The sequence below is a fragment of the Pelodiscus sinensis genome, chromosome 1, assembly GCF_049634645.1.
Source record: "Pelodiscus sinensis isolate JC-2024 chromosome 1, ASM4963464v1, whole genome shotgun sequence".
NCBI classification, from domain to species: Eukaryota; Metazoa; Chordata; order Testudines; family Trionychidae; genus Pelodiscus; species Pelodiscus sinensis.
In genome coordinates, this window is record NC_134711.1 from 18,185,173 (window position 1) to 18,208,878 (window position 23,706).

The 23,706-nt window shown below is 41.7% G+C and overlaps 1 protein-coding gene across 1 annotated transcript in view; it reads left to right on the forward strand.

The window, feature by feature from the left end:
• Positions 1-23,706, forward strand: part of PCLO (piccolo presynaptic cytomatrix protein) — a 506,430-nt gene that overhangs the window by 102,281 nt on the left and 380,443 nt on the right. The window lies entirely within an intron of this gene.

Genomic DNA, 23,706 nt, shown 5'->3' on the forward strand with positions numbered 1-23,706 from the left:
ACTCCCTGCTTGAAAGCAATGGCAAACAGTCTTTTTGCAACCTTCTCCCCCCCACTCCAGTTATCTATGCAGATGCCATAGCAGGGTAAGCATGCAACCCAACATGGAACTCCTTTCAGCAGCAAACCATCATGTGCCTTATGCTGGAGTACGCCCAGAGCATGACCAGGGCTCACTGGAATGAGGAAGAATCTTGGGAGGCCAGGAACATACTCTTCTGTGAAGCAGTTGAGTTGAGCAACCAGCAAAGGTTGCCAGCATTCAATCCTAGTGACATAGTGGAATGTTGATTCTGGATCCATGAGACTAGCACAGACTGGTTGGGACGTATAATGTGCAGCTATGAGATGATCAACAGTGGCTGCAAAACTTTTGCATGCATAAGGCTGCTTTCATGGAAGTTTGGAATAAGGCAGGCCTCCCCAGAAACCTTGTGAGAAGAATGAAAGAGTTCCTCCATGCAAACTTTATGGAGATATGCAGAGAGGATTCCCGTTCCGTCTCCAGACACGTTAACAAGCTATTTTGGGGAGCCTCCACTGTTTAGGCAGAGTGATCGCCACAAATCAGACCCAATTGCCTTAACCCACTTGCAACATGATACAAAAATGTGAATTCATCAGAAGTGCCCTCCCTGGCATTAAGGTCCAGAAACGAGATGTCCTGGGAGGAGGCGATTATCTCCAAAGTTATAATAAGATCCTGGCTATCAGTGAGATCGGATACCCTGCTTGCCTGCTGAACATTCTCCTCTTCCTTTTCTTTCCTCATCCACACTGTCTGAGGATGCCTAAGAATGTCTTGGGAGGGATCAATGGACTATCTTGGGAAACTGGTCCGGTCCTCCCCTAGAATCCCATGCAGCTGCTCTTAAAAGCAGCATGTTTGTAGTGCCAACCCATGCCATCTGTTTGCCTCCTTCGTATTTTGATATGCCTGCCTCAGCTCCTTATTTTTCATGTGGCACTGTTGGATGTCCCCGGTGTATCCTTTCTCCATTGTGCCCTTTGCGATCTTGGCGTGGATATAATCAATTCTTTTGCTGATTCATAGTTCTGTGAGAACAGATTCCTTTCTTCACAAACAAAGAGGTCTAGGAGGCATTGCAGGTCACATGTGTTGGTGAGGTGTATTGTCTGTTCTGAGCTCTGCTCACCCAACTGGGCACACGGGACCTGAAATTCAAATTTTCCTGTGGCTTTTCCTGTGCACCTGGAGAGCAGCAGAGTTGAAAGTTCTGGCCAGAGCAGTCACAGCAGAGCACTGTGGGGCACCTCCCAGATGAAAGAATGTCAACTTTCACAGTGCTGCATCTGTACTACCCTAAAGTTGACCATGCAGTCGAATTTATCGTTACTCCTCATGAAAAGCAGGAATACCAAAATTGACTGTAATGGTCCTTAAAGTCCATGGAACAGACTTGATGGTGTCAACTCATTGTTTAGAAGATCTACCTAATGTGGTTAAGTTTGACTTAAATTCCCAGCGTAAACAAGCCTTAACAAGGGTACAGGGTATATCTTTACCCATGAAAGGGATTGCTATAGCAGAATATATTTCAAATTACAAAGATTTCCATATTAAAAAAGTTTTCCTTTGAGGGGAAAAACCTTTGTTACTAGAAAGAGTCTTATGACAAATCCTCATAGTTCAGTACTCTTGAAATGCTTAACCCAACTGATTTAGATAATTTCTGATTTAGAGCCTCTAGCTTCAATAGCAATGTGTTATGAAGAATAGTTACTGTGCATGTTGACTGGACTATGTGCAGGCTTAAAAGATTCAAAGGTATCCCTGAAGAGAGTTGAGTTGCCACAGGGTGACACCCAAATCTTGAAATACGTATAGTGATGCCAGCTTTCTCAAACAGATGGACAAGATGCTGTTGCCGGAAATAGAGTCTGGTCTATCTGGTTGGGAAAGTTGACAACCTTAATATCTGTATTAATTAGCACTCACTCCACTTCCATTCAGTTTGACTGACTTCAATATACATTTTGACAAAGAATTCATTTTGCCCTCCTGGAGGACACACCATTGCTTTTTCATCACTGTTTTACGCTACATTCAACAGTGGCAAAACATTTGTAATATGTGGATAAGCAATGGAAAGAGTGTTCTTTTTCTGTGGGGAGTGGATATGCTTAAAAAGAACAGAAACATCAACTGAATGGCCTTCATAAATTTGGGGACAAGCATTAAGTTTGAAATGATCGCTGTATTTTCTTTAGCTGAAAAGCGTCCTCAATTAAATGACATATTAATATGGACATAAATAGTGCAGTGGAGCCCTTTAAAATGAGTTTCAGTGAGGAATGGTGCTAGAGAAACCACAGTTCACTCAGCTATAAAAATAAATCTTTTCCGTTATTACAGCTATTAGTGGGCAATTACTGTCTGGCCATTGAAGCACTCACTGCAAAAGTATATCAATCAGAAGTACAAATGGAGGGCACGTTCAATCCCTAGGACCAGGTTTCAGTTGTGCCAAATAATCAGGCTGCTTGATCATTGTTCATGACTTGGTAGGAGAATACAATGGATTTTTATCCTCTACCATCAATAATATAGGCATTATGTATCTCTGTGGAAGTCAGTGGAGAACTGCCAGTTTCTATCAGATGAGGTTCTGGCCATGGGTTTGTAAGAGCTTTCACATCCTCACACAGCACTCATGACAAGATGACCTGTCTCTCCTAATTCAAGGAGACATCTAAAGCACTGTGCTGACTCTGTTCAGTTACATCACAAGGAATTTTTGGAGTTTTACATTGTGTCTAGGTAAAATGCAGAAGAGAGTTCTCCATCATTGCACTATATCTGTATTCCCCTGTAGGGTCCACTCCAAGAATTCCCAGTCAGGTCTCTGATCAGAGATCCTTGTCTCACTGCATTCTGGCCAGGAGGGTTAAAGAGGCACAACTTCTTGCCTTTACTGTGTTATCCCCAAGAAGCCAGTCTGCCTAAAGGGCAGCTCGTGTGCTTTGCTTTCTAAGAACAGTGTAATGCCAGCAGGTAAAAGATACCACCCAGCTCTTTATTAAGTAAGCACATTTATTCTTTAGGTAAAAGCATTATGGAGTAAACAGGTACAAACAATAAACACTACTCATCAGGCTTATATACAGTTCCTGGCCTACAGTGTTACAGAAACAATTCGCATATTTAACACATTTATGGATCTCAAAGGTATTGCATGTGGTTGCAACATCACATATTTCATCACACCCATTCAAGGCAGAATGGATCAGCAGAACTCTTCTGTCCTCTTGATAAAAAACCTGGGTTTTTCATGGTGTAATGACAGTTTGTTACTTTTTTCTATTAGATTGTTTGTCAGTATCCACCTTGCTTAATGGCCAAACTGAGAACTTGGATGGAGAAAATATATATTCACTGAGAATGGTGCATCAAGGTTCAGGCTGCAAACTGTCAGATTCTTCTTGACTGACAAGGTCCAATAGAGGATAGGAAGGGTACTAGGTTCATTAATTAAGAAACAATTGTTTGGTTCTGTGATGGGGCATCTGCCCCAGCCTGGCCCTTTAAGGGTTAAAACCAGCCCAGTGAGAGGGCTGGAATACTGGAGCCAGCAGCTGTAGCTGGTAGGAGCCAATTTAGCACCTAGCTGAAGGCAGTATAAATGCAGGCTCCTGGAGGAAAGGACTAAGAGACACTCTTGCTCTGACTGGGGAGCAGCAGGGACCAAGGGAAGTCTAGAGGCGTCCTGATTTAGAGCAGGGCTGGGGAAGCTCTGGCCAGGCAAGTTCCCAGGCTGAAGGGCCTGAAGCAAGGCCTCAGAGTACTAGGGCTGTGGGAGGCAGCCAGGATAGGCAAAAGCAGCAGGTCCACACCCCTTTCCCAGTGATGAGTGGCCATTTCAGACTGCAGTTTGTGGCTAGATGAAGACTGGCAGTGGATCACTGAGGCAAGGTGGGCATATGAGGATTGGGGGTCTCCAGAGGGGGAGGACTCCGGAGTGTGGGGGCACTGCGGTAGGGCAGTACCCAGGTTGGAGGGTGCCATGGTCTAGGAGAGATGTGGGCCCTGACTTAGAGTGGTGGCGAATAACAGTAATAGTGGGTGAGACACCAGCCAGAAGGAGGTGCTCCAGCACCAAAAATGCTAATTCCCTGAGTGACCAGCTGGAGGCGCACTTGGTGGTGAGTCCAGCCTGTTACACTCACCTGCTCATTTCCCCTCTACTTTTGCTGGGAAAAGGGAACTAGGTTTGATTAAAAAAACTATTGAATCCCACAGTGAAGTCCTTCAGTTCGGGCTCCTGAAATGCTGCCACACCCACCCACAACTCAATGTTCATTTATTGACTTAATCTTGGCAATTATTGTTGTGTCTCAAACCTCCTTGTTGGGGTGGTAGGTGGGGAGTATGTTATCCAGAACATTATGGTGAGAGTACTTTGGCGGTGCGTAGAATGCTCAGTTTTCTGAATCTTCTTGCGCCTTCAGTATTAGTATGTGCAAGAAGACTCTTGTCTTTTTCTCACCCTGGTCCCCTGCTGGCAAACCTTGTCAGGTCTTCAGTGTACTGGCCCTCAAGCCAAATCACAAAGTCCAAATGAACCCCTTCTATGGTATTAAAGAGACTAATAAATAAATAGTGTGTTTTGCCCTTGCTAAGGTTTTCAGCCCCAGCTCTGGGCTATCCCTTGAGGCACTATGGCCAGAAAAGAGCATCCTTCCATTCCTCTCTTCCTGGCTAGAAAACTCACCTGCTGATTCTCTGACTAGATGCTTCTGTGAAGCCTCCTATGTGGGGCCAAAGGGCCTGCCTTTGCTGCTCCTTTCCTGCCACTTTGCTGCTTCCTGAGGGGTGGGTGCAGGGGATGTAGTCCCACCACAGGCCTCCCATAAGGAGCTGCAAAGGCCAGGAACCTCCCATCACAGCAAGGTAAAGACACAGCACTGACTATGCAAATGATCTTTTTTTTCTTGATAAGCAAATATCAGATGCTGATATTGATTCTTTTTGAAGTCAGTTGCCAATTATACCTCTGTTGATAAGGTGGTGTTTACACACTGGAAGACCCTAACAATGGTAATAGATGAGTTGTTGAGTGTCTCTTTCTTTCTTGACAGAAAGCAGAGATGAGCAAACCCCAAGTGCTGCCTCACTTAGACTATGTCTACAGTACCAGGATCTATCGGAAAAAGGTATGCAAAATGTGCTCCACAATTTGTGTACCTTTTTCCAATCATTTTTTCGTAAGAGGCTTTTCTGAAATTTGGCCCATCTTCCTTTTGAGAGGAGGAACACAGGGCTGCTGAAAGAGTGCGTCTGCTCTTCCACACAAAAAAAGGGGAAGAGCAGATGCGTTCCCTAGATGCGGTACAGTATCCCAGAAAACCCCGTAGTATAGACATAGCCTCAGGCTCCTGCAGACTTCTCATCCATCACCCTTCTTGTTTTATATTGTATGAAACTCTGCGGTCAGATAATGGGGGTTGTGGTGCCTTCATAATATACTTGACACCCAGTTCTAATGAAACTGGGGCAACACAATAAAGCAAATAGCCCTATGTATGGCTGAAACTGGGAATTGGAAAAGAGTTTTCTGGCTGAGATTCTAACCAGATAAAGTGGAGTTAATACTGATAGGCTGGGAGATTATACCCTATAAATGAGGAAATTTGCTCACTAGCTTGTATCCATGTTTGCAATGTAGACACTACCATTGTGGTTCATGCCTTAATAATTTTAGATTTATTACTGCAGCATGCTCTACCCGGGGCTACACCTTGTATCTTCTATGCAAACTCCCTAACTACTGTGTATTTCAGTCTGTGTTTTGTGTGGACTTCCAGTTACTTCTCAAGAGCTCTGTAAGGTGCTGGTCTTGACCTTTATAAGCGCTAAATGGGTTAAATCCTATTTACTTTAGAAATCTCTCCTACCTCACTCGAGACAAGAGCAGCTGCAATTACATCATTTAACTAAATGTGAAATTTCACATTCTTGCTTGGTAAATAACAGATGTTTGATTCACTGGCAATTCTGAAAAATTGTGTAGGGTCAAACTGAAAATGCAATTTTCCAATATTTTTAGTGAACCAAAAATTGAAAAGTTTTTCATTCGCCCTTAAATAAAATATTAAATTCAATATATTTTTAGAATTCTTTAAAAGGGGTTTTGATCAAAACATTTCAGCAGAATCAATATGAATGTATGAAATAGCTTCAGTGTTGACATATCTGCATTTTTCACAGAGTTTTTGTCAATTCCCTCTCCCCCCCCCAAAAAAAAAGTCCAATGCTAGTTCGCATCCCACTTTCTTTCAGTGTTCTTCAGTATGTTGCTTCTTGTGGCATGCTGCAAAGCTTCTCTGCTTTCCTAGATATTACTTGGGTTGGTTGGTGTCAGCTGAAATGGTCAGGGCAGTGTGTGCATGTGTGTTACACCCAAGTCTTCAACTGCTGAGACGCAAAGTCTCATTGCAGTGGGCAGCCTAGGAGGCTGGAGGGCGCCCCGAAAAATAGTTTGACGTCTGTGACTTTACTGCTAGGACCGGGGTCCCGTCGCAGAGGGCAGCCAACAGGCTCTCAGACGCCTCGAGTTTATAGGAAGAGCTTATTACACCTCAGATTTTAGCTGCTGGGATACAGAAATCCCTTCGCAGCGGGCAGCCTGGGGAGGCTGAGAGGTGCCCCAACGGATCTGTCACCTGGGAGTGACACAATCCAAAACGCCCAAGCTCTTCCTATACCTGTCCCTTTTGACTGGCTGAAGTTCTTTTGTTTGTGTTCGGTTCGGGTACAGCAGCACGGGTTCAAGTCAGAAGCTTGATACGCACTGGCTTATTTATAGGAGAAAGAAAGAGAAAATAAAATAAAGAAACTTGGTTCAGTATATATATATTTATAAGTGAATGAGGGGACCCCACTTATTCCCAAAGTTTATAGCTAGATGCTTACCAAAGGCAGTTTACAATAGAAATGAAGCAGTTTGCCTTAAGAAACTATAATAAAGTAACTAAACTTATAACAGAGTAACTATTAAAGTGTACACATAAAGAAGACACACTGCAGGTACAATTCTCACCCCTGCGTTCCACACTTGGCGTGGCCAGCGTCTTTCTCTCAATCCCTCGGGAAGAAGTAGGGCGAGGTTGGGCGTCCCACGGATCTCGGGAGACAATCAATACCTGCCAGCAGGTGTAGGTGATTGGAGCTCAAATGGTGTGGGCTACTAAACCCCTCTTTAAACCCCTTGGGTCACGTAGGCTTCTTCCTGGTCTTAAGTGGCTAATTAGGAAAAATGGCTTTGAATGCCAAGTTTCCCACGAAGGGTGCAAGCGTAATTCACACCTGGGAAAATGCAGACAATAGGCACCTCTGGTATGTGATGGGCGAAGATTCCTCTCCTGGGACAGTGCAGGCGTGTCAATTACTGATACTAGCCATCACGGCGACGGGAGGTCTCCCAGTCGTTAGCTAGCCCATTTGCTGTCTGGTTTCTGTTTATGGTAGAGTCAGGGACAGGCATCAAAGATGCGTTCCCAGGGCATCAAAGGCTGACTGCCTTTCTCTTGCTCTCTGGGGGAGGAGGGAAACAAAATGGGGTTCATGTCTGGCTACAGTTGGTTAGACTGATCTGTGGAATAGATTGAGAAGGAGAAATCCATTTTAATATGGGATTATTTTTATTTTCATAGACTCAAAGAATACTAGGACTGGAAGGGACCTCGAGAGGTCATTGAGTCCAGTCCCCTGCCCTCATGGCAGGACCAAATACTGTCTAGACCAGTGGTCCCCAACCTTTTTGGGTGGTGGGCGCCGCACGGGGCTACTGGGCCACCCGGGGGCGGGATCTGGGCCACCTGGGGGCGGGGCCACCCGGGGGAGGTGCTGCACATAGGCCACGCACCCAGGGGTGGGGCCAGGGCCGGCTCTAGGTGTTTTGCTGCCCCAAGCAAAACATTTTTTTGGTTGTCCCCCAGGACAGGCACTGAGGAGGAAAGCGCCCCTTTCACTTTGACTCCCACCACACTCTCCGGGCAAACCCAGCCTACGTCCTTTCTCCCCTCCATACACAGCCCTGTCCACACACATCCCGACTCTCCCCCCCACCCCATGCACTCACGGAACCCAATTTCCACCTTCTCTTCCCTCCCAGGCAAACCCGACCCCTCAGTGACTGGACCCAGTCCACCCCTCTTCTCTCCCCCACCTGATCCACTCTGTACCCTCTTCCCTCCCAGCCAAACCCGATCCCGACCAGACCCAATTTGCTCCCCTCTCCCACCTTCCCCCACTGATCAAATTCCGTCTCCTTTCCCTCTCCCCACCAAATCCTTGTGTTCCCTCCACACAGCATGTGCGGAAATGTCGGAGCACTCTGGGGGAGAGGTGAAAGTGTCACGGGTCCCCCTACTTCCCTTTCTCTGCAGTTGTACACACCTTTCCCCGATGTGAAGCGGGGCGCCACAGGCACCCCTCCCCTGCAAGAGGAGAGAGAGGAGCCGCCAGGCCAGGGCTTGCCCTGAGCCGCTGCAAGGGATTCTGCAGCCAGCAGCTGCCGGGGGTGCTGCGGAAGTGCGGAGGGGCCGACGTGGTAGTGCAGCTGGCTGGCAGCCCTGGACAAACACCTGGGAGCAGGAGCGAGGCAGAGCACTGGGTGGGGCACTGCCTGCGCCAGGGTCCAAGCTCCTCATGGAGCAGGCGGAGGGTCTCCCGAGCTCTCCTGGTGCCGATTAGACAAGAGGCTGGAGGAAAGGGGATAGTTGGGAGGAGGGGCTGAAATCAACAAGCGGCACGGCGCGGCAGCAGTGCGAGTGGGGCAGTGCTAGGTGGGCGCACATACATGCCCCGGCAGGCGCCATGGCGCCCGCAGGCACCATGTTGGGGACCATTGGTCTAGACCATCCCTGATAGACATTTTTCTAACCTACTGTTAAATATCTCCAGAGATAGAGATTCCACATCCTCCCTGGGCAATTTATTCCAGTGTTTGACTACCCTGACAGTTAGGAACTTTTTCCTAATGTCCAACCTAAACCTCCCTTGCTGCTGTTTAAGCCTATTGCTTCTTGGTCTATTCTCAGAGGCCAAGATAAACACGTTTTCTCCCTCCTCCTTATGACAGCCTTTTAGATACCTGAAAACTGCAATTATGTTCCCCCTCAATCTTCTCTTTTCCAAACTAAACAAACCCAATTCTTTCAGCCTTCCTTCATAGGTCATGTTCTCTAGACCTTCAATCATTCTTGTTGCTCTTCTCTGGACCCTCTCCAATTTCTCCACATCCTTCTTGAAATGCGGTGCCCAGAACTGGACACAATACTCCAACAGAGACCTAACTAGTGAAGAGTAGAGCGGAAGAATGACTTCTCGTGTCTTGCTCACAACACACCTGTTAATGCATCCCAGAGTCATGTTTGCTTTTTTTGCCACAGCATCACACTGCTGACTCATATTCAGCATGTGGTCTAATATAATCCCTAGATCCCTTTCTGCCGTACTCCTTCCTAGACACTCGCTTCCCATTCTGTATGTGTGAAACTGATTGTTCCTTCCTAAGTGGAGCGCTTTGCATTTGTCTTTATTAAACTTCATCCTGTTTACCTCAGACCATTTATTCAATTTGTCCAGATGATTTTGAATTATGACCCTATCCTTCAGATTAGTCGTAACCCCTCCCAGCTTGGTATCATCTGCAACTTAATAAGCGTACTTTCTATGCCAATATCTAAATCGTTGATGAAGATATTGAACAGAGCTGGTCCCAAAACAGACCTCTTCAGTACCCCACTTGTTATACCTTTCCAGAAGAATTGTGAACCATTAATAACTACTCTCTGAGTATGGTTATCCAGCCAGTTATGCCACCTTATAGTAGCCGCATCTAAATTGTATTTGCCTAGTTTATTGATAAGAATATCATGTGAGACCGTATCAAACGCCTTACTAAAGTGTAGGTATACCATATCCACCATTTCTCCTTTATCCACAAGACTCATTATCCTATCAAAGAAAGCTATCAGATAGGTTTGATATGATTTGTTCTTTACAAATCCATGCTGGCTGTTCCCTATCATCTTGCCACCTTCCAAGTGTTTACAGATGATTTCCTTAATTACTTGCTCCATTATCTTTCCTTGCACAGAAGTTAAACTAAATGGTCTGTAGTTTCCTGGATTGTTCTTATTTTCCTTTTTATAGATGGGCACTATATTTGCCCTTTTCCAGTCTTCTGGAATCTCTCCTGTCTCCCATGATTTTCCAAAGATGATAGCTAGAGGCTCAGATACCTCCTCTATCAGTTCCTTGAGTATTCTAGGATGTATTTCATCAGGCCCTGGTGACTTGCAGGCATCTAACTTTTCTAGGTGATTTTTAACTTGTTCTTTTTAATTTTATCTTCTAAACCTACCCCTTTCTCACTAGCATTCACTATGTTAGGCATTCCTACAGACTTCTCGGTAAAGACCGAAACAAAGAAGTCATTAAGCATGTCTCTCATTTCCAAGTTTCCTGTTACTGTTTCTCCCTCCTCACTGACCAGTGGGCCTACCCTGTCTTTGGTCTTCCTCTTGCTTCTAGTGTAAAGTCTTCTTGTTTCCCTTTATTCCCATAGCTAGTTTGAACTCATTTTGTGCCTTTGCCTTTCTAATCGTGCCCCTGCATTCCTGTGTTGTTTGCCTATATTCATCCTTTGTAATTTGTCCTACTTTCCATTTTTTATATGACTCCTTTTTATTTTTAGATCATGCAAGATCTCATGGTTAAGCCAAGGCGGTCTTTTGCCATATTTTCTATCTTTCCGACGCAGCAGAATAGCTTCCTTTTGGGCCCTTAATTATGACCCTTTGAAAAACTGCCAACTCTCCTCAGCTGTTTTTCCCCTCGGTCTTGATTCCCATGGGACCTTATCTATCAGCTCTCTGAGCTTATGAAAATCCACCTTCCTGAAATCCATTGTCTCTGTTTTGCTGTTCTACCTTCTACCCTTCTTTAGGATTGTGAACTCTATGATTTCATGATCACTTTCACCCAAGCTGCCTTCCACTTTCAAATTCTCAACCAGTTCCTCCCTATTTGTTAGGATCAAATCTAGAGCACCTTCCCCCCGGTTTTATTTATCTTTTAATTCTTTTGAGGCACTTAGGGACAGATTCTCTTCCATCACCAGAGTTAATAGAATTACTCGTGATTTACACAGTCTTAGCCAGTCTAAAACATGTTCAGAGAATAAATTGCTGATTAACCTACAGATGCATGGTGTGCTGCTTCAATACCTTCCTGTCAGAAAAGGCTAATGATACATATATCATCTAAGAAGAAACTAATGGTCTGGGGAAGTGTGTATCCTCCAGTTCAAGACTAGACATGAGGAGAGCAGGCAAATAGTTTGACTGTTGCAGGTCTGGAAGATGGCCTGCTGGCTACCCTAAGAAGGCTAGAAATGGGAGACTAAAGACCTCCCCTCCCCTGAAGACACTAGATAACATAGTAGTTGAAGGAAGCCTATTTTTCAGGTTTTAGCTGCTGTAGTAACAAAACTACTAAGAGAAAAACTGTGTTTATGTTTAATTAATGTTTTGCTCAGATCTAGATTGCAGGCCCTTTGGCTCCGAATCATCAGTTAGGTCTCCCAGAGTAGTAAATTGTCTAGGCACGCTCTTTGACTTTTAAATACTAATTTCGTGAACAGTATCAGCCAGGTGGGCACCAGGCCCAGTATAGAGCGGCTAATTGTCTGTCACACCGATTTGAAAATCAAGTCTCTGTCAATATTGGTGCATTAGGATTGTGGCAGCCTAGCAACCTGCCTTAGTCTGATAAGTGAGCAAGTTTGTTTATCAAATGCTAATAAAAAGATTATTTCCTAGCCTGGTTGGTGGTCAAAGGGCCCTCCTGCCCGTGCCTAGCACAGTTGCCAGGCTCTATGTGGTATGCACTTTCCTCTGAATACAAGGACTATAGGGGGAGTGCTTCTTTCAGTGTGACTGATGGATATTGGAGCTTCCTTAAGTGTTGCATAATGACAGCTCTCACTGGAGCTCCTGGTACATTGTGCTTGCCTCAAGCAAAAGCCTCTGTGAGCACCTCTGGAGGAGCTGTGCCTTGGAAGTATTCTCAGTGTGGGACTGTGCTTTAATAGCACAATAGTGATCAGTGAAGAGTATATTGCTGAAAAGTCTTCATGATGGTCATCAAGTGGGTCTTTGGCCTGCAGAAAACCACAGACCAGATCAAAGAGGAAGGGCATGCTAATCACTCTTTCTGAGGAGAAATGGAAAGAGCAATTAAATGCCTTTTTATTTTATGATAGTTGGAAACAGTAAAAGCCACTGCCCAAGGGACAGTGGGACATATGGCACTAGCTAGAAGCTAAAGTATGTGGCTGAAAGAATTTCATTAGGACTGATTGTAAACACAAGGTCTCTGATGTTGATTCATTGCAGCAGTGTGTATACACAGGTGTAAAGGGCAGCAAGAAATAAAAAGACAGCAGAAAGTCAGAGAATAACTGATGAGTATGGTCCCCTGGCACAGATTATTTTCAGCACAGTACTTATTAAAGTGAGATTTGCATTTCTGAGCAATGTAAGGAAGGAAATGGATTGCTAATTGTTTGCTGCTTCTGTATTCAGGGAAACAGGAATTGCTGTACTTTCTTTGTAAATAATCAGGACTACACCAAAGAAATCCCTGCCTTATATCACCAATTTCTCCTCCTAACTGAAAGCAAATAAGACCCTGAATATTGGCTAATCACTCAGAGCAACACTAGGAATATACCTTAGCATTTTTTCTCTGTTTTCGTTCCTCTCTTTTCTGTTTGCTTCTGACAGCATGGGGAGAATTTTCAGACTAATTCAAGAAGATTCATTTAGTTGTTCTTCGTTTTCCTCTCTTTCTCTCTCTTTAGATAGCATTTTCAAGTTGCTATAATTATAGTACTAGGTAAAATGTGCCTTCACTATAATTTATCATGCCTCTAGTGCTTTTTTTTACAGTGATAGATCAAATTTTGCCTGGATTTATATCCTGTGTAATAGGGCTACAACTAAGTTAGAGCCAAATTTACCTCTAAATTGTGACAAGAGTCTAAAGTTCACCAATTTAGGCTTAGAACTAGACTCATAGAACCAAGGAAGAAACAAGCTTCAATTAGGCAAGATAATACTGAAACTCTGCAAATCACCTTTTCTTCATAGGAAAGATTTTCTGTCCATTTGGGCTAGCAGGCCTGTTGCTCATGCTGAACGTTGGGTCTTTTTAGTCTTATTCTTGCAATATGAAGAATTACAATTTTAACACAACTTAGAGCAATAGCAGGCGTTCCTCAAGTACAGCTCATGAGACATATGCTGTGTTGGACTAGATATTGGTGCTGATGCAAGCACTTTCAAGATCACAGCAGTAAGATTAGCTTGGTAATATATACTCTGGAGAGAGAGTGAGAGAAGTAGAAAATTAATCCACCAAAGAATGGCTCACACCATCTGTACAGTCGTATTTTGCATTAGTTTCTAAGAGTGGGGTTGTTTGACTCTTGGAAAATATTGATTTTCCTTAATTAGGCTGTGAAGAGTTTTCCCCCACTAATAGAGCTGCTATTTTGCTTCAGAGGATTCATACAGACCTTTTTCCTTTAAAATTGAGCATGAAGTTTCATAAGCCTTATGCCTGATTTCACAAGCCACCTGCTGTGAGCAGAATTCCCACTAATATTATAGGAGCTCTGTCTATAAAGGCCTTGTAGAATCTAGCTCCCATGAGTTATGCTTTGAGTGTGAAAAACTCAATAAACACCAAACATTCAGGCTTCACAAGATTTGCCATTGAATGTATTGCATGATTTTGATTTGAAATCATGAATCAACGCAAAAATGGGCCCAAGATAGTTCAGCAATTTTCATGAACCATTTGTCAAAACTGAAACTGAGTTTAAAGTTTTCAATGAAACCCCAAACTAGGTGAGTTTCCTGTGGGCTTGGCTGGCATAAAGATAATTTTGAGCACCTTGATGATTATTCTTGCCTTATCTCTAGACCTGAAAAAGAACACACAAACAAAAAAGATAAATAGTACTAGAAGTTGTGGAAGTGTTCCTTTTCTTTCCTTGCACTTTCGATTAGAGATGCCTTAATGGTAGTTTCTTTCAAATAAATAAATTTATTTTCTTGAGACAGAGACCTGAACTGCCAGCTTGCTGGCACATTTTACCACGCACACATAAGGATGAGAACACTGAACTCCTCTGGAATAAAATGGACTTAGAGTAGGCCACTTAAATAGTCAACAAGTAGCTAATAAATTTAGGAAGTGAAGAGAAAACCTGTATGACTGTACAACAAATGGGGCTTTGATGGAGAAGGATATGTTTTTGTTGTTATAGCACAAGGGGGTACAACTGCAAGTGAACATGGAAATAGACTTGCTGGAAGAGTCACACACCAGGAGAATATTGAAAGCCAGCTACCCGTTGCTAAGCTTCTGTTCTGTCTTGTGCATAGCTACTGAGTTTAGTACTTTGGTTGTGCTTTATAAATGAACTGCAGCTGTTTTTCTTCTCGTTAAGTTATTGACAATATTAAAAATTTTCTACATGTGTAGATATTCAGTTATATTTATTCCCGCATGTGTAGTTATTCAGTTACTTAGATTTGGCCTGCCCAAGTTAATCTGTCCCATCACTCCTTGGGAGGCTGATCTTACAGAACTCTATTAGAATGTTTGTTGGTTAAGTGTCTTTCACCAGAGGGACGCAATATGCTGTTAGATCAGAAAAAGGCTTAGTACAGAAAAAATGCTTGTTTTTTTTTAAGTATTATCACAGAGCCTTTAGTGTTTTTCAGAAGATACTTTAAATAAAGAATTTTAAATTTTAAAACTACTTGTTTCATTTCAGTATCTTTTGGTTTATGTGCAATATACTCCTGATGCTACTACAGTTTGAACTTCTCTAGTCCAGCACCCTTGGGACCTGACTGGTGCCAAATCTGAGAAGTTACTGAACTACAGGAGGTCGATATTATCTAGCAATATTACCATTAAGAGCATGGTTCTTAGAAGACATTTAGAAGCAAATTAGAACTAAATAGCATTCAGAACACTGAAAGCCAGGACTGGGGGCAGTAAACAAACTTCATAGGAATGCAGGAAATTTGGCCCCATTCATGATAAGTGGACATCCATCTAACTAAAATCATGCCAGACCACAGATGCTGCCAGATCAGAGAGTGCCAGACTAGAGAGGTTCAACCTCTAGTAGAGCAGCTGAACACTCGAATTAATGTGTTACTGATAGGTGTCCATGTGTGGAATAATGGAAGTGTTCATACTTTGTATTATAGGTCTTCACTTTACAATGGTATAGGCTGGTGCATCAACTTGGAAATTGGAATTGACTTTTTCAGAACCAACAGTTGTCAGATTTCCAGTTCTGTCTGATAAAAAGTTGATACACTTGCTCATTCCCAGAATTTATCCTGCTTGGAAATCAGCCTTTGTTCTTAATTGGGGCAGCTGCTAGATTAAGCTACAATATAAATAATTTGCAATTCATTCCTTCCAGTCTTCCAATCTAGACATTTATGTATTTCCCATACAGATACATAATTGAAGACAAATATAGTCTTATTTATAGACAAATATTTATTTATTAATTTTATTTATTTAAAATATTTTAACCCCATCTCTCTATTTAAAATATTCGAGGTGGCTTACACAATTTTTTAAAACACAATACAAATATATATATAAAATTAAAATACAAGACACCAGAGGGACATAAAACCTGCTAAGATATCTTGAAAGGAGGAACACACACACACAGTCTCAAACACCAACAAAAGCACGAGTACAAAGGGTGGCTTTAGCCTGATGCCGAAACAATGCTTATATTAGCGCCATGTGAAAATCCCAAAGAGAATTCCACAGCCTGGGAACAAAGCTGAGATAGCCCTGTTCCATGTAGATGTTAATCTTATATCTATAAGTGGGGAACACTGAGCAGAGCCTCCTCAGCATACCTCAATCCCGAGCAGGTTCATATGGGAGAAGATGGTCCTTCAGATACCCCAGACTCAACCCATTTAGGGCTTTATAGGTCAAAACCAAGACCTTAGATTGTGCCCGGAAACATACCGGAATCCAGTGCAGCTGCCGGAGCACTAGCATAATGTGCTCTGTATAACGAGTATTAATTCAAACTCGAGCAGCCGCTTTCTGGACTAGTTGAAGTTTCCGAAGGCTCTTCAGAGGCAGCCCCACATAAAGCACATTACAGTAATCCAGTTGGGATACAACAAGAGCATGGATCACTGTGGCCAAGTCCTGCTTGCTCAGGAAGGGTTACAGCTGGCAGATCAGCCGAAGCTGCCCAAAAGCACTCCTGACCAAAGAAATCTGGTTCTCAAATGTTAAAGAAGGGTCCAGGAGGACTCCCAAGCTGCGTATGTGCTCTTTCAGGGGGAGCGTAACCTCATCTAGAACAGGTACTATGCCACATTCCTGAACAGATGGCCTTCTGATCCACAGGACTTTGGTCTTATCTGGATTCAACTTCATCTTGTTTGACTTCATCCGGTCCATCACCACCTCTAGACACCGGTTTAAATCTGTCACCTCCACACCTGGTTCAGATGTCACAGAGAAATAGAGTGGCATATTGAGGGCACCATCCTCCAAAACTCTTTACCACCTCTCCCAATGGCTTCATGTAGATGTTAAACAGGATAAGGGACAAGATGGAACCTTGTAAGTCCCCATAGCACAATCACCATGGGGTCGAATAGCAGCCCCCTAGCTCCACCTTCTGAAAGCATCCCGATAGGTAAGACTGCAGAACAGAGCCTCCAATACCCAACTCTGCCATGTGTTCCAGAGGGATACCATGGTCGATGGTATCAAAATCCACTGAGAGGTTCAAGAGGATCAACATGGATGCACTTCCCCTGTCTATCTCCCAGCGTAGGTCATCTACCAGGGTGACCAAGGCAGTTTCAGTTCCTAAAGCCAGACTGAAACGTATCTAAATAATCTGTTTCTCCCAAGAAAGCTTGGAGTTGCAACGCCACCCACCCACTCGCATACCTTGCCCAAGAAGGGAATATTAGCAACCAGATGATAGTTATTCAAATCATGTGGGTCCAGGGAAGGCTTCATAAGTAACGGTTTTATCACTGCCTCTTTCAAGGTGGCGGGAACCATTCCAGATCTAAAAGATGCATTAATAATCCCCTGAACAACCAGTCATCCCTTCCTGGCTAGATTTAATAAGCCATGAAGGGCAGGGGTCGAGTGAGCATGTGGTCAGTCACACTTCTCCAAGCACCTTGATCATATGTTCGGTCTGCAATGGCCGAAACTGTTCCAAAGAAAAATGACTGGGTCGTGTGCTCAACACATTCCGTACCCACTTACATAGCAGCCAGAGTCCAAATCCGACCAAATGTGAGCAATCTTATCTGCAAAGTGCTTTGCAAACAGAGCACAGCAGAGAGCCAAGAGCTCCTCTGTTTCATCATGAGTGCCAGACTGTAACAGGCCCCGCACCACTCGAAACAGTTCCGCTGGATGGCATTGTGCGACTGTGGTAACTTATCCCAAAAAGTAACAGTGACATTACTACTAACAAAACACATGGTACTGTATGGTAAAGTAAGCAAATGCACATTTTAAAGTTCCTGTTTTAAGTGTCTAAGGAAACAAAAGAGAAGTAGGTACAGTCTGGAGCTGGATACTATGAAGTTTGTGCCCATCATGTAGTTCCTTATATTCTCTCCCACGTGATTAATAGAGGCACACAGATTGTTGGTTCAAAGAACTCTGGGCCTTGGGTTCCTCTGGCAAGAGAACAAGTGAATACATGATAGTTACCAGCAGAAATTGGCTCAAGGAGAAACTGTCTGAAAACTATTAAGTTGAGAAGCTTAGTTATCTGCGGATCTAATTCTTCAGGGAGTTCCTCTAGGATCTGAGCTTAGTATAGGATGAAGTGGAAAATATTCACTAGAATGGTACAAAGCCAGATAATTCAAAGGTAAAACTCAACACATTTGACCTGGGTAGGTGCCAGGCTCAGAATGGTGATGTTTAGTCTGTAGTAAATGTCACAGCAGGAATAAATGGAAGTATGGTGTGGCATTCAAGTGAGAGGTTACCATGCGTTCAGCATTTGGCACTGGCTCAAACTCAGCTGTAGTGTAGCTCAATTGACATCAGTGGATTTACAATAGAAAGAATTTGACCCATTGACCCTTAACATTGTATAACATAATTCTGGTGTTTAATTCTTCTGTCTGATGGTTTTGGAAATTCAAAACATCCAGCCATACTATCCCCTTTTTGTTTATTTTATAATGGGAAATAAAAGCCTTTTGTTGGCATGGGTTATATGTAGCTCAGTAAACATTCTGATTGTCTTCTGTGAAGTGTGCCATTGGATTTCCAGAAGAGAGGTGCTGTTTGATGAAACAGTGGGTTGCAGACAGATAGAAAGCAGAGATGCTGGGCTCCCTCATGGAGAATGGGTGGCTGTTCTTTTTTAGTTTGTTGTTCTCCATATATGAATTATGTACGGAAAACCCCCACAACTTTGCCCTCGTAGTCTTTGCTTAGTTTACAGATAGATAAATGGAGGCAATGAAAGATTACATGACTTCTTCAAGTTCAGCTGCAAAAGATATCAAACAATGAATTCGTTCCAGAGATGGGAAAGAGAATCCTTTAATCTACACTCTCAATTTTCTGTGCTATTCAACTGAAAGACCCCTCCAAGACAGTGTAGAGAAGAAGTTGAATATATTCAGATTATAAGAGTGTAAATGGCGTTATGGGGATTGCCACTGCATTTTTGACATGTGTGTTCTATGTGACACACTTTCCTCACAAAAGCCTTTACTCTGTTTCTTTTGCACCACTGTACAGGAACCTTTGCCTGTTGCTTAGATTTTATAGATTAAGAAAATATTTTAGTTGCATTTCCTTGTTACCAAGTAGTGAAATACTGCATGCATGGAAAGAATTATGTAGCATTTCTATTACTTACACAAGAGTCACACAACTCCTCCCAGGTGCCTCCAGTGTAAGTGACTCATTTGAGAGCTCTATAATATGTGAGAAACCCATAACTCACTTCTGTCCACAGAAGTTTTTTATATAACATGAAGGATGAAGAAATTGTTTTTGAAGATAGTGATTTTTCTCAGTCATCTGGGCTTGTACAGTAGAATAGACCAATTGTATATAATTTGCTGCATAATGAATGCTGACTTTTATAAAACAGATGCAGAGAGAAACTATGTGCAAGTGGCATTTTTTGCATTTAACCAGCTTGTTGAAGGTGATTTGCATTCATCCCCGAGCTCATCAATATTACATGTTCAGATAGTTTGGAACAGGACCAAATCCTGCTCTTGTGTCTGAGTCATCAGTTCTGAGTAGATGTTCACAAACTATAATATTTCATTAACCCAGATTAACTCAGAGCAAAAAGATTTATTTAAATGTGTAACTTCCCCAAGATAATAATATAAGAGGAAAGATGAGGCATATATTAGGTAACCTACTAGGTTCTTTCCATTTCTAATGTTTTTGATCTTCAGTTTATCCTTGTCTATATTATTTCTTAAATAAACTGTATATGAATTTTGGGATTTCATATAGTTATTCTGTGGAGTCTATTCATGGAAAGGAAATATCTGAAAGATGCAAAGTGGAAACCAGCTAATTGGATTTTGGTAAGTGTTTGGATAGTGTCTCACCAATTTATACTCTCAACATCAATTGAATATGATTTGGATATTTTCATGGGCTGAATGACTGAGATAGGTTTGTGAAAAAAACACTTAGCTGATAAAATCTGATGTTGACAAATGAAATGGTAATGCACATTGGTGGGAGTAATAAGGAATACTCATACACATTGTTGGATTCTAAATTAACTGTAACTCAAGCAAAAGACCTGGATATGATTGTGGAAAGCTCAGTGAAAATATTTGCTCAATGTGCAAACAAAAGGAAGGAATGTATAAAGAATGGAACTGAAATGAATAGTAAGACTATTATGTAAATCAGTGACATGGCATCATCTGGAGCATTGTGGGGGTTTGCAGTTGCCCTATCTAAATAGAGTTATTTGGAAAATAGAAGGCTTTTCCGAGATGGTGATGAAAATGATTAGATGCATAAAATATTTCCATTATACGACAAGTTAAAAAATTGGGATGTCTTAGCCTAGAGGAGAAAGCTAGATTCACCTGTATTTATCCTTTCCCATTATACAAGAATAAGGGGATATTAAATGAAATTGAAAGATGAAAAATAAATTTGGTACTAAGCAATATGTTTTACACAATATATTAACCTGTGAATCTCATTCCAACAATATGTTATTGAAGGCACAATCTTAGTGAGTTTGAACATTGATATATTGTCGTTGATAATGAAAACATCTACAAGTTGGTTCAGTGTAACTACTACGGAACTATTCCTATGGGTCGTTCTCCATAATCTTTACTACTGCTTTTCTTGTACCTTCCTCTAATGCAGTTTGTCCTGATCATTGTCATAGACTGGATACCATTGATCTGATCTGCTGTGGCAATTTTTGTGTTCCTAAGGGTGTGTCTATACAGCAAAGTTATTTTGGAATAACTGCTCTTATTCTGAAATAACTATGCGAGCATCTACACAGCAATTCTGTTATTTCAAAATAATTTTGAAATAATGGATGGCTTATTCTGACTTCTGTAAACCTCATTCTACAAAGAATAACACTTATTCCAAAATAGCTATTTCAAAATAAGGCATGTGTATATGCTCCCCTTCAGCTATTTCAAAATAGCCCCTCATCAGGGCCATCCTAAGTTATTCCTCCTGGGGCTCTAAATCAAGATAGTACATCCACATTAAGGAAGCCTGCCTCAGACTAATGTTGAGGCTTCCCTTCAATATAGATGTGCTATTTCAAAATAAGCTATTTCAGAATAACTATTCCGAAATAGATTATTCAGAAATAACTGCAGTGTAGATGTAGCCTAAAAGATCTAATGTTTGGCATAAAAATGGAAACACTCAAAATCAATGGCCATGTTTGAAACTATTGGTGTATAAGTACAGGTGGTAAAGTTATAGGATTTTATCAAGCAAGTTAATACAATGTTTGATCAATAGAGGTTGGAATATTGCACAATGATATGGAAATATTAATAATGTCCATGAGATAAATATATATTTGTATACAACTAATTTCAGCTTTGCCATTAGAAGATTTTTTTAAATAAATGCTGTGATGGATCTGATTCCTACAATTTAAATCACTACTGCTTTGATGGACTTTTTAAAAACCATAGCTGTTGTCAATTACATTTGTCTGCAGTAAAGGATAATATGAATCCATATCAATAAAACCCAAATGGTAGAGTGATTGAGTTAAAATCACTTCTGTTTCTTCGCAGTAGTATCTGTCCAATGGTAATTATTAGTCTTATTTAGTACAGATAAAGGAAAATGTTGGCTTCTCCTATATTGCTGTTCCATCAGCTAGTGAAATGATATTTATCAAGATAAGTACAACCTGATAACATCCTTAAGAAAAAAAAGTAGAAACTTCCTTTTTTTCAGTACGGATAAAAGTAAATGGATGCCTGATAGAGGGATTTTGGTCATTTATTTTATCCAATGAGCTGCAAGAATAAAAAACTAAATACATTGACTTCTCCTGCTCCTTCTAGAGCTAGAGCAGGCATGTCCAAAGTCCAGCCTGCGGGCCAATTGCGGCCCGTGTTCCGGTTTAATACGGCCCCACAGGTAATTTGGCAATATCTATCATTTATGGCCCCCAACAAATCAATATGTATTGAGATGAATACATTGTAAAATCTCAGTTAATGTCGGTTGGTCTAAATCAGTTATAAATATATTTGGACACAACATGTATACTTGGTGTTATGTTCCTGTTCATATTTTTTTAACTTAAAAGTTGACAGACAACCTTTATTACCAATAATATGTAATGTACTTTACAATGTTCCTGACATATTTCAGCTTCCTGGATTTTTTTTTCATCTGGCCTTCAGATATGAAAGGCAGAGTGATTTAACACCTGTGTAGATTTGTCATCCATGTGACAAATGAAAAGTATGCTGTTTGCAATAAACTTTGCATAAAATAGTTAATTTGCATTTAATTTTAATGGTTCAAAGAATGTCAGGCAAAATGGTCGGCCCTCACGCATGTTCACTTCATCAAATCTGGCCCTCTTTGAAAAAAGTTTGGACACCCCTGAGCTAGAGCCCAACTTGGAGACTTGTTCTGTCAAGTCTTTGATTTCTTTGTGAGAAGCTTTGTTGAGCTACCCAGAAACAGAGCTAGGAAAGACTATAGGGACTGTAACACTGCACAAAGTGAAATTGTTCTTGCTTTTTTTTTTTTTTTTTTCTCACAAAGTCTTCAGGTTGATTTCAAAACATAAATATAAAATCATTAAAATGCTTGAGGGAGAGAACATAAAAAAAATGTTTATAGCCATTAGCTAAATCATTACTCTTTTATTCTGGAAGTTTTACAGTGCAGAGACTTTGTTTCTTATCTTTGTGTAACGCACGCACCTACTCAGTGTGATCCACTGTCCCATGTAGTGGCACTTAGACCACTTACAGAGAGAATGAATGAGTTTTCTCTACAGCTTTAGCAGAGAGTCACCTCTTTTTTAGTTCAGGTTGTAGCAGCTCATGCACTAAGTTTCAGAGGTACCAGGTCAGTTCCACCTATCGATATTATATTTGCTTTATTATGGTACGTCTAGACTACCGCATTTTGTCAACGGAAGTTTTGTCGGCAGATACTGTCGACAAAACTTCCGTTGACAAAGAGCGTCCAGACACATTGAGTTCTGTCGACAAAGCAAGCTGCTTTGTCGACAGAACTCCGTAGTCTGGACGCAATGTTACAGGCAATAACACCTTCTGTCGACAGAGTTCTGTTGACAGAAGGTGTTATGCCTCGTAAAATGAGGTATACCAGCGTCGACAAAACTGCTGAGTTCTGTCGACATTATGTCGACAGAACTCAGCGGTAGTGTAGACGCTGGTATAGTTTTGTCGACAAAAGTCCACTTTTGTCGACAAAACTAGGTAGTCTAGACACACACTTACTTGTGAAGTGCCATATGTACAGTTAGAGCCTCCCAAAAACCCTAAGTTTAAATGGGTGAGAGTTCATAACAATAAGGTAAATACAGTAGATTACAGGTAAGTTGTAATATCCACCAAACCCAAGCAATTCAAGGGGAACATTAAACTTAGAAGAAAATCAGGTATGGTAAAATATGGAAATAATCCGTTAAGTAACCTCACTAATGTAATCTTCCCCGTAGTGAAGCCATGCAGTGTTTTGCTTGTGATCACCAAGCAAACTGATTTTATGTGTCTTCAAAAATCAATTATGATCTAACTTGTATGGTTATATTCTTCACTGTCATTCTACAGAGGACAGCCTTCACGTTCTTTCATATACCCTGAAGAGTAGCCTTAAAACCTGGGAAGAGACAAAGCCATGCCTCTATTGCTCCAAATATAAAGACTTTCCTTGATAATATCTAGTTGATTTATTAGTGCAATCAAAGTAAATTTTAAAGGTTGTGTGTCATTGGCTCTGCAGAGTCCTGTGATCAAAACAAACCTGAGACAATACATTTGATAAGTAAGAAATCATCATATTTGCTGTTATTGT